Raw genomic sequence first — 12,689 nt, 5'->3', positions numbered from 1 at the left:
GGTAACTACTTTTAGGTTAGGATTATCTGGTGGTGAAACACTATTCTGCTTAAATGGTTATGTTTTGATCTGCGCTGTTTCGTTGTTATGCCCTCTTTTATCTCAATCTCCACTCCATTATTTACTTTTTTATCTTTATCCTTTTAATTAAAGGAAAAAAATAGCAGGATATATTATAGTAACCCATTTTGACTTTTCATTACCTTGATTCAAAGCCCTGTATTACTCTCACCATCTGGTTTTTAACTGATGTTCCCCTATTCTGTTTTGCTGGATAGTATCAGGTTCGAAAGTTTAGGCATCAGCTGTGAAGATAATGAGATTCATTATGACGCCCATTCTTGTTGACTTTTAGCTACTTTTGAAGACCTACAATGTCTCCAATGTTTTGGTTTTGTCGGTTTTATTCTTTACTGTTTTGTTCAATTGTATTATAACTAATGATATAGGCAATTCTATTAGAGATAGCGGGAGACATTATGGTAACCATTGTTGATCACCTGTATTATGTTTTTACATTATCTATTATGTCCACCCTTTTGACTTGACCGATTCTGTTCTGTTATGTCACATTTGGTTTTACTCTCTTCCAAAAAAGTAATAAGAACCGTGGGAGCAATGAAACCCAAAATGTGTAATAGTCATGGTACAAAAGAGAGGAAAAGAAAGTACTCTAAACTATATAACTTCATGTATATTTAAGTGTAAAAGATAGAAAATGATATCACAGAGTTTTATTGGATCAATGAACAGAACTGTTTGCAGTATCATTGATGGAATGTCCACTTTACAAGCTTTAATTTTGTGACTTGAACAATTATTTCTAAGATGACAATATGTAATCCATTAACTAGTGATTTCCTACTGTTTATTTTTTTTCTGTAAATCTGTATAACTTGTACCCTTTCCCTGCTTTTTTTTTTTCTTTTCTCCTTAAATAAAATTAAAAAAAAAAATCACCTGGATGATTTTGAAACGTTCTAATTCCAGGAGCAGAGGAAAACATTTCTGAGGAGAGGATGCTGGCTGAGTTTCTCAGGGATTCCACCATGTAGTCTCAGTCACAAACTACTGGGCTACATTTCTCCCAGGATCAGTGTTGCCCCAAACATTTCTGAGTAGACATACATGTAGGTACTTAGTCGTAGTCATTGCTAGCTATTCAGCCTTTTTCTGATGTTATTTTATTATCTTTTTTGGGATTGGAAGGATTTGTTTCTGGTGGGGGAGGGGAGAAGTTACAGGGAGTTCAGAAGCTTTTGTGACATTTCTTTGGTAATTAAGCTCCTTTCTTTCCATTCTCTACTGTTTACTTCCAAGAACAGTTACAAATATTAAAAAAAATGCTATTTCAAACATTTTCTGTTTCACCAGGTGAGCTCTAAAAACAAATGATGGCATGTCAAACAAGGCCTGAGCTAGTTTCATTTTTAAGTGAGTATTCAAAGAATCTTTAGACAAAAGATAGCCTTGATTCAATTGTTTGTGGATTGCTTTTCTGTGATTTCAATTGATTTATTTCATCAGGTTTGCAATTTACCACTTTTATCTGCCCCCACCAAAGAAAATAGTAAACACACACACACACACACACACACACACACACACACACACCATGAACCAAAGTAAAAGGCTGAGAAATCTGCTCTGTATTTTGAGTCATCAGGACTAGTGTGTGGGCGTTAATTTTTTTTCGTTTTGTTGAAACTGTTTTTCCATTCTGTGGATTGTCTCTTCATTCTGTTGGGCTTTCCCTTGGCCGCACAAAAGCTTTTAATTTGATGTGATCTCATTTGTTGATTCTTTGCAGTACTGTATTTCCTCTGCCATCAGAGTTTTGTTCATAAAATTTTGCCTACACCTATTTCTTCAAGACTTTTACCTATTCTTTTGGACAGTAGATCAAATGTTTTCTGTTTTAATATTTAGACATCTGATCTGCTTTGATTTTCATTGAGCACATAGTGGAAATAATGAGTCTAAATGCAATCTTTGGCATGTGAAAAGTCAATTTTTCCCAACACCATTTCTTAAAGAGGTTATCTTTTTTACTGGGAATACAGAAGACTAAAACTGTACCCAGGCTATATAAAGAACTCAGAGCAATTAGATCTTTCTCAGATTTAAAAACCAAATTTATAAAAATGGGCATCTGAAATGAATAGGCACTTCTCAAAAAAAGAAATACAAACAGCAAATAAATACAGTGGTATATCAGTTTATGAACTAAATTTTTTTCATAATTTTGGAGAAGACTGTTTTTGTGTTTGTGTAGGGAAAATGGTCATGACTGTGTTTGTCACCCAGTGCAGAGTTTGTGAACAAATACTTTTGTTTGTAAACCTAATTGTTTGTGAACAGAAGCATTTGTGAGCCAAAGTACATACATGAAAATGTGTTCAACATCACTGATCATTCATGAAAGGAAAAAAGGCAAATTAAAACAACACTGAGATTCAGTCTCACCCCAGAAAGAATTCTGTAAAGAAATCAACCAAATGCTGGTGAAGCTCTGGGGGGAAAGGAACTCTTCTTTATTGCTGTTGGGAGTATAAATTAGCACAACTATTATGGAAATCAGTATGAAGATTCCTCAAAAAACTAAAACTAAAGATTCCCTTTGCACAGGGATTCATTTTCCAGATGTCTTTGTGAAAGCGTTAAAGCCATGCCACAGTGTTACATGGACACTCATTTTTACAACAGCACTATTTATAATAGCTAAATCTTGGCAACAACTCATATGCCCATCAATAAATGAATTGGTATAGAAAATGTGGTATTTATATACAGTGGAGCACTGTACTATCATAAAGGAAGGTAAATGAGACATTTTTAGGCAAACAAGTGAAATAAATTAGACACACAGGTTTAAATATCACATTCTCTTCTATTGTGTGAGAAATGCTAATAGAGGCAAAATGGAACATAGATATTGGGAAGTAGGAAGAGCTTGCTCAAATGACAAGGGAGAAAAGGAGGAGAAGTGGGAAGGGAAAAAGGATCTGTTAAAAATAATTGAAGAGAAAGTAGAAAAGAACTCTTGTAAATCAGGAAGGGAAGAAGAGTTGGATAAAGGGAGGAAGAGATTGAGGATAAAAACAATTAAGATACATTATGCACAGGTATACATTCCTCATGATGAATGTGATCATTGTGCATTGCAAACATGAACAAATAATCAAAAGTTTTTGTCAAATAAGTTTCCTATTTCTATTTATACTGTGCTCCTCCCAACTCTCTTTTGCTGTCATTTGAATCTAAAATAATCCCACAGCCCCTAAGTGATTTGAGTGAACGTTTGGATCATAGGTAGCAGGTATCATAGCGGACCTCCTGGAAGATGAAAGGCAAGATTGACAAATGAACTCCAATTCTGCAAGGAAAGAGATTCTTTTGGTCTTTGATGATGATTTTTTTTACCACAATATTAATATTCCTTATGATAAAATTAAGACAGCATAATAAAGAATATAGAAAAATAGAAATTATTTAAAATACTGTGTTAGTTATATCAGAGTCAAACTTTTAGTAATTTGACATGATTTGCTCATCTATTATTCTACCCTGAAGATAGGCTGTGGAATTTAATCTTTTTCTTTTTTTTTTTTAAACACAGAATCCAGTTGCAAAAATAATTTTGATTTCTTCTTTATTTTTTTCATCCAAATATATGAGAATATATTGTGACTAAGCAGATTTCATGAATAATAACTTATTCATTAGGGTAATATTTTATATAACTCCTGTTTTGTGAATGCCTTTTGAAGTGTGATTAAAAATACATCAAATGTTGCAGCCTGCTGGGTGCCATCCAATGGAAACGCAAGGTCATAAAAGCTTTAGAGTTTTGCCTTATTCGTTGTGCAACTTCCAGTACTTTCTGGAGTTACAACAGTCATGAAAGATAAACATTTTGAACCCATTCAAGAAATCAAGGCAGGCGAACTAGTAAAACTAAGGATACTCACACAAGAGAACTTCCAGAATTCCTTCAGAAAATGGCAAGAGCCATCAGATCAGTGTGTTCAAGTTAGGCAGAAGATTTTGAGGCTTATGGCAATGTGTCTTCTACTGTAATGATTTTTCTTTTTAAATTTAAACATTCACAATATTTTTAGCACACTTTTTATATATAAGCATATGTCTTGATAATGTGAATTCAAAAAGGAAGAGAAAAACTGATAAAGGGAGTACTATAAAAGACTAAAATGTAAAGCAAGCTATACACTATTTTACTGCTTTGTGACATACATAATCTTAGTTGTCTGCTTGTTTGTTTTGTTTTTGATATAGAGAATCGAACACATGTTCTTGCACTTGCCAGGCAGGCACTGTGCTACTGACCTATATCCTCAGCCTTGATATGCTGTGATCATAATGAAATATTATTAATGAAATTACTTATTTAATTCAACGTTTATTTAGTATTATTATGTCCAAATCCTGATCTGAAAAGAATTGGTATTGAGAGGTGAGTAAGACCCAGTTCAGGCCACAGGATCACTATATATATATATGGATGTTACTCATTAGACACTGTACAGTGTAGAGCTTAGAAGGCCATGAACAGGGTCCCACAACCAGAAATTCTGAGAAATTTATAAATATAAATCAAACAGTACACAAAGCATAAGATAAGAACCTTAAGTAGCCACTAATAATCAAAGAAAACCAAAACCCATGAAGTTTATATGCTTTAGATTAACAAAATTATTTAAATGTACAATACAAATGGTTGACTACAATATGAAGAGATAGAGTCACAAAGCCAGGCATGGTGGCACATGCCTGTAATCCCAGCACTTGGGAGGCTGAAGCAGGAGGATTGTTGCAAGTTCGAGACCAGCCTGGGCTACAAAGTGAGTTCGAGGACAGCCCGAACTGCAGAGTGAGACCCTATCTCAAAAAGATGAGAGAGAGAGAGAGAGAGAGAGAAAGAGAGAGAGAGAGAGAGAGAGAGAGAAAGAGAGAGAAGAAATAGAGTCACAGCCTCATTTGAAAGTATGGCAAATTGCTATAGTCAATTTTAATGTACCTAGAAAAATGAAAAATGTTCTTTCACTGTGACCCAGCATGAATGCAGCTTAAGATACACATACACTTGAGCAGCTAAGGCAAGTGCAGGTTAGTGGTTATAATGGAGGTGAAACTAGCATGGTAAGTGTGAAGAAGATCTCAGAAGCATGACGAGACTAACAGTCTCAGAGGCTCTGCCAAGGCTGGCAGAAGAAAGGAGGGGCGCTCACAATTCTATCAGGTGAATGAAAGAAAGAAAGCCATCCCCAGTGGAGAGAGCGATAGGAAGGAAAGAGGGGTCACTAAGTGAAACGTCAGTGGAATGAATAAAACATGTGAGTTATGGTAAGTGACTCAGCGTACTAGAAGCCAAGACTGAAGATAAATTATAATGGAGATGAGGTAAGTAACTGTAGGAACTCTGGTATCAGATTAAAAAATTTGGGTGCATATTTATCTACAAAAATTAAGGCAACTTTGTCTGAAAGTTAATGGAGAGATATTATATCTACAACCTCTAACTTTTCATTATGTGAATTTCAGTGCTTGAAGAAAATTGTGTTATTTATTAAATAATTCAAATGCAGATAAGTTTTTCCTCTGAAGACAGTAGTCAAATAGTAATAAAAATGAGTTCCCTGATGAAGAGTAATTGTTAAATCAATGCCTCAAAGTGAAAAAAAAAAATTAAAGGATATTATGGTGTGCTAAATTTTAAAATGAAGTGAAATTCAGAAAAATCTCCTTATACAAACTCCTTATAGATTCTTTTTAAGGCTCTTTTTAAAAAATTGCTGCCTTAGCAAATAAGCTTAATGACACTGTATTATGGCATTTCAGCATCGAAGTTTATCACACCCCTTTAAGGATGGCCTTTTGTTTGCAGGCTGAAGTTCTTTTCAAAAAAAAAAATTGCACAATTGAAATGTGTACCTCAGGTCAATCTCCAAGGTTTTCACTCCACATCTACAGTTCATTAGATGTGGACTCTGGGAATTTGAGGAAGCTGTAGACACACTATTCAAAGGACTAAGAATCCTATCTAATCCCCTTCCCAAAGCAGGAATCAAAAGACTCTGTTTTTGTTTCCCAAGCATTTTCCTGGAGCACTCACAACAAATAAAACAATGATGGATTGATACCTAGGCCTTTGGATTATTTCACTAACAGCTCTGTCTCTAAAAGTGTTGTCTTTCTGTGTCTGGCCGATTTCACTTATCATCATGTCCTCTATACACATTCTCATTGTCGCAGATGTCCTCAATCATATGTGGATCTAAAGATGCTAATCTAATAAAAATATATCATTGAACAGTGCTGGGAGGGTATGGGAAGAAGCCAGGTGAGCCCACAGGGACATAGTTGATGGCAGACTGGAGAAACGAGAGCTAGTGTTGTACTGCACAGTAGGGCTGACAGTGATGTGTGAATGTCTCAAACTAGCTAAAAGAAAGGATTTTGAACATTTCAACACAAAGAAATTATAAATACATGAGGTCAATGGGGATGCTAAATAATTTTAAAAAATAGATAAAATAATCATGAATGATGATTAAGTGCAAGACCTCTAAGAAGAAATTAAATACATGAAATTGTTTCAAAGATTTTCCAATGAATCATAGCATGTACAACATATATATAATTAATTCTTGATTGGATCAATGTCAGTCTTCCTATGATTGTTTCCTGTCAGCACCCATCCCTCCTTCACATAGGATAGGTAATTTCTTCCATCACAACAGCCTCTCAGAGAGGCGAAGACAAATACTCTCCACACCTATCACAGCCACTCTTTCTGTTACTAAGAGAAAATGTCATCAAACTCCCTCAAGTCCTGCTTCTCAGGTCCCAGGCTTGTATGTCTGCTTTGAATGTCAGGGATAGAGAAAAACATGATTCTGTGGTTTGAACTGATCAGAACTTATATAAACACTAGCCAGCTCTTCAAAAGAAAACCTATACTAAAGCTAGATGGTTTTGCATTCCCAAGAACTAGTTATAATCTAAGGATGAAATAGAAAGGAAGTGGAGCATGAACAAAGGAACTATGCCATCACCTCAGCTTACTGTTTATTAATGAGTGATTCTACTTTTAGGAAAATAAAGACAAAGAGTGAGATGCATCTTGTGGACTCCTAATTCAAAGGAGTCCACAAAAACTTGCCATTGTCCCCCAAATATTGTGCTTTTACTTTTAAGAAGGATTGGAGGAAAAAGATCTACATATACTGAAGTTCAACAATGTGCTGTGAAGAAGGAGGCAATATATCAGGGGAGGAACCTTCACAGCCACCTTTAAAGTGTATACTGGTATCACAAAAATGGAGATCCTTGTTCATGTGGAACATTTGGGGAAAGATACAAAGAGACACTGGTGGTTTCCCCACATCTTAGAAGACTTAGAGATGCAACAATAGGCATAAGAAAGAGAATTTCAGATAGAAGAAACATCTGAGCAACTATATCAAAGACACGAGATATTATGGGATATTCAGGAAACTAGAGGAAGGAAAAGGATTCGATAACTTAAAGAAAGTAAGGGAGAGAAAAGATCATTGAAGACACAGCCCCTTCCCGGGGTACCCCACTTTCTATCACTGTTACACCTCACAACGATGTTTCTGAAGAGGATTCCACTGAAGTGGCTGAGGCTCATTCTTAGGTCTGAAGAAATTGCTAGTTGTACATTTGCTAGGTTCATATATAAAACATTAAAAACAGTATTGTTCTCACTTCTTTAATGAAGAAAATACTATTTTTCTAGAGTTGAAGGAAAGTTTAAGAATATTTGAACTAGACATCTTTTGACATTAGACATCTAATAATTTGTGTCTAGCAACTACTCTTCATTTTAAATAGTAACAAAAAGTAGTTTATTTAAGAAAAACATAGTATTTTACTTTCCATAATTGTGGGTCAGATGGCTTTTCCTGCTACCTATTTCTAACTCTGAGACTGTTGTATCCTAGTTCTAACCAATGTGCCTCCTTCCTGTTCTGTATGTGCCATTTCAATAGAGATGAAAATTCCATTTCCAAGTAAAGATTTAAGCCTCAGCTCTTTGTAAATCCCCCCCTCCCCTCCCCATTCTTTTTAGGTTAAGTCTCCATTTTCCATAAAAGCCTTAAGTTTCAGTTTCTTGTAATCCCCCCTCCCCCTTCAGCCTATCTGTAATAAAATGTGCTGTGCCTTAAGAAACATTTAACTACAAGGAAGTTACAAGAGATACCAAGAAGCCCAGATGTTATCACACTGTGTCAAAGTTTTCAACATTCCTGTGTATTTTCGGTTTTAAAAACCCAACCCTTTAGCTGTAAGGCGTGCAGTCTTCCATATCGGCTCCTGGAGGCTGCATCGCCAGGCCTGACCTAAAATAAAGCCTTTGCTCCCTAAATTTTAATTTCTTGCTTCCTTGGATTTTATTCTGGGGTCCAAGCTATCACATCTGGGGGCTCGTCCGGGATGGAAGCAAGACCCACAACTCAATTCTGAACACCTAAAAGTAAGTACTCTGGAGGGATTAATTAGACCACAGTCAATTCATACTTGGGGAGGGGACGCCATCAATTTGGGGAGCGGGATTCTCTTGAGGACAGTCAATTGGTTTTTTGGATGAATTTTGTCCGTTTGTGACTCTGCCCTGAGTGGGGAACTACTCCATTGGGAGGGGAACGCCCTCAATTTGGGGAGGGGGGAATCTCCTGAGGACAGAGTCAGTTGGGTTTTTTGGGACGAATCTCGTCCATTTGTGACTCTGCCCTGGGAGGGGATCTGCTCCGTTGGTTAATTTGTTAATTCCTCCAGATCCCAAAATTTGACCAATTCCCAAATTTGACCAATTTTTGAGCAAAGGCCATTTTTGCTGGAGCTTGTCTTGTCTTGTATGTCTGTGTGTCCATTTGGTCTAACTGTTTCCTTTTGGTTACCCCAAATCTAACAGAACATTCTCTCCTAGGAACCTCTTCTATGAGCCCAAAACAGACAAAGGGATTTAGATATCTATGTTCAGTGTTTTTGTACTTTAGAATTGTCTGCCTGTTTGAATACTAACTTAGGGGCTTGTTGCCCATTTGTGTTGCAGGATCCATATGGCTTATTAGACTCAAGGTTCATAATAAAATAAATATTTCCTTTAGCTCATCAAACTGTGCACAAAACAACCTTTGTTTGTGTCTTTAATTTGTGGTGCCTTGTCTAATGCTTTAGTCCTCAATTGATTACTTGCAACCTTGGCATGCCTTTGTTTAAAAAAAAAGTATTTTTCTTTCTGGTTAAAATGTAAACATGTGTACATACATATGTATCTTTATGAATTTTAAAATCATATCAACTTTACCAAGTAAAAACCAGGTCATACTATAATTGAGCCAGTTAAAGAGGTTACAGTTTTTTAAAATACAGCATTTTAATGTGGTAAAAAGACATAAAATGATTAAATATGCTTTAAACTACTAAAAAAGGTCACTTCAAGGATTTTGTTAAAGGTTTTAATGTTGTCTAAAAAGCAAGAGAAAAAGTTAATTGACTGATAATAAATAAAAAAGGGTGGTTTGGTTTTAAAGGAAAAATGTAAAAGAGAAAATGCTTTCTGTGGCATGGCTATTGTTGGGGGCTTTTAAGCAGCTTTATGTTGCAAATCAAGAGCAAAGAGCCCAATAGGATAATTTACAATACTGTGAGTTTGGGGGAGGAGAATTTCCAGGAATGTTATAGATTGTAAAGACAGAGTTGAGATTTTGATTGCTAAAAAAAAAATAAAAAGAAAAAAAAAAAAAACAATTCACCTTGTACTGGAAAAAGCCAATCTAAATTTAAAAGAAATAACTATTGTACCTAATGTGAGTGATCAGAGATAAAATACAAATTCTTGAATATGCTGTAGACACCTAGGAGATTATGTGGCACAATTAATTTTGTTAACCATGAAAAAGCCCTTTTTTGTTAAGTATATAATTTCAGTAAAACAATGGCCTGCCATGCGGCACCCTGGGACAAAAAGCAGTGTGCCATCCAGATGAAGCCTGCTGTCTGATCCGGAATGCCAAAACCATGTTTTCCTTTTGTCCCACCCCCATTGGACAACCAGAGGTAAGGAGGTTCCCCCAGTATCACCAGTTGTTCTCTTTGCAACTGATTTGGCCTCACACATTAAACAAAATTGCAAAGGTTTGAAAGATTTGAGAAAATGCTCCTCCGCCAGTTAATAGAGATAGCACAAAAGGTCTTTGAGAACAGAGAGAATTTACAAGAAGCTACCAACAAAAGATAACCAAGTTGTTAGAATTGCTCTATGAGAGAGAAACTAAAAAAAAAAAAAAAATACGGGAGTTTCTGGGGGCAGTTGGATACTGTAGGCTATGGATTCTAAATTTTACTGAAACAGCTCACCCCCTATATGACTCCCTTAAGGTAGAAACTCAAAATTCACTGAACTGGACTGATGAATGTGAATGGGCCTTCCAGCAGCTCAAGCAGGCCTTGACAGAGGCCCCAGCCCTGGGACTCCCTGACGTTACCAAGCTGTTCACCTTGTTCATAGATAAACTCAGGGGTATTGCCAAAGGTGTCCTAACCCAGGACATTGGCCCTTGGAAGAGGCCCATAGCCTACCTCTCCAAAAGACTTGATCCAGTCACAGGAGGATGGCCCCCTTGCCTGAGAATGCTAACTGCTGTGGCAATGTTACTTAAGGAGGCTAAAAAACTCACTTATGGACAGAAGATTTCTGTGGTGACCTCCCACAGTTTAGAAACTCTTATCAAAACCCCTCCTGAAAAGTGGCTCTTGAACGCCAGAATTCTACACTATCAGGCCCTGCTTTTAGACCCAGAGTCAGTGGTATGCAAGACCTATTCAGCCTTAAACCCATCCACCCTTGTGCCTGATGACAACCCAGAGGTTCAGAGTGCGCCTCTCCATGAGTGTGCTGACATGCTCGAACTGCAGCAGAACCTATTGGCTAATCTCACCAACCAGCCTTTAGGAAATGCTGAGAACTATTTCACCGATGGGAGCAGTTTCATCCAGGATGGCAAATAAGTGACTGGAGCAGCAGTGACCACCGAAAAAGAGGTACTCTGGGTTAAGCGGTTACAGCCTGGCACTTCTGCCCAAAGGGTGGAGCTCATTGCTTTGACTGAGGTGCTAAAGTTAGCTATGGGAAAGAGGGTAAATATCTATACTGACAGTATATATGCTTTTGCTACTGTACATGTGTATGGAGCCATCTATCAAGAATGAGGTCTCTTAATCTCAGCTGGGACTAAGATAAAAAAGTGCTCCATAGATCCTAGATTTGCTGGCAGTAGTCTGGCTGCCTCAGCGGGTTGCTGTTATTCATTGCAAGGTTCATCAGACAGGAGATGACCCCATCATTCTAGGAAACAATTTGGCAGATCAGGCCGCTCGAAAAATAGCCACTACATCTAAGGGGCCAACCGAGGAGGTAACTGCTCTGATGTTGGTTCCTCCCACTTTATCAGAACTGGTCTACACAAAGAAGGACCTGCAGTTAGCATCTCAACTTGGAGCTAAGTCCCTCACTCCAGGAAGTTGGTACCAATTACCAGACAAGCGAGTGCTGTTACCTGAGGCATTAGGACATAAGCTGCTACACCAGGCTCATCAAACCACCCATTTAGGGGAAACTAAATTTGCTGAATTGTTCAGAACTTGGTTTTTCATTCCAAGACTCTCCAAACTGACCGCCTCTTTGAGCTCCAGATGCCTGCAGTGCTTATTAGTCAACCAGACCAAAAGGTCTCCATTGGAGACCACATGGCACCGAGGAACTGCCCCTGGAGAACGCTGGGAAATAGACTTTACAGACATGGTAAAACTTGGTTTACAAGGACACCGCTATTTCTTGGTATTAGTAGACACCTTCACTGGCTGGGTAGAGGTTTTCCCTACTAAGTCTGAGTCAGCCTTAGTGGTAGCCAGAAAGCTATTGCATGAGATCATACCTCGATTTGGCCTTCCATTAACAACGGGGTCCAATAATGGCCTAGCTTTCATAGCCCAAGTCACCCAAAAGTTAGCCCAGGCATTAAAAACTGATTGGAAACTTCACTGTGCCTATTGGCCACAAAGTTCAAGACAAGTAGAACATATGAACTGAACTGTCAAGGATACTTTAACTAAGCTATCATTAGAAACTGGCGATAACTGGGTGAGCCTTCTTCCATTTGCACTGTTAAGAACTAGATGTACCCCATATGTTTCTGGAATTTCCCCTTTTTGAGGCTATGTTCAGAAGGCCCCCTCCACTGGTGCCAAGACTGTCAGAGGACAAATTAGTTGAAATAACTAACTAAGATCTCATTAAGTCCCTGCAGACACTCCAGCCTGTGTTGGCCTTGATCCACCAGCTGTTTAGACAAAAACACCCGGACCTGCCTTCAGAGATGCCATTCAAAGCACCCATTGAGCCGGGAACTTCTGTCCTGGTGCAATGTCACCATCAAGACTCCCTCAAACCCTGCTGGGAAGGACCCTACACTGTGGTGCTCAGTACCCCCACTGCCATCAAGGTAGCAGGAAAAACTGCGTGGATTCACCATACTCATGTAAAGCCACTGGAAACAGCGGACAATGAGGGACATGCTCAGTGGACTATACAACATACTGGTAACCCCTTGAAGTTAAAACTGACCAAACATAGTTAGATT

This window comes from Cavia porcellus, unplaced genomic scaffold, assembly GCF_034190915.1.
Source record: "Cavia porcellus strain 051 isolate PalLab524CR breed Dunkin Hartley unplaced genomic scaffold, mCavPor4.1 scaffold_14, whole genome shotgun sequence".
Taxonomy (NCBI): domain Eukaryota; kingdom Metazoa; phylum Chordata; class Mammalia; order Rodentia; family Caviidae; genus Cavia; species Cavia porcellus.
Note: the sequence above shows the minus strand (reverse complement) of the source record.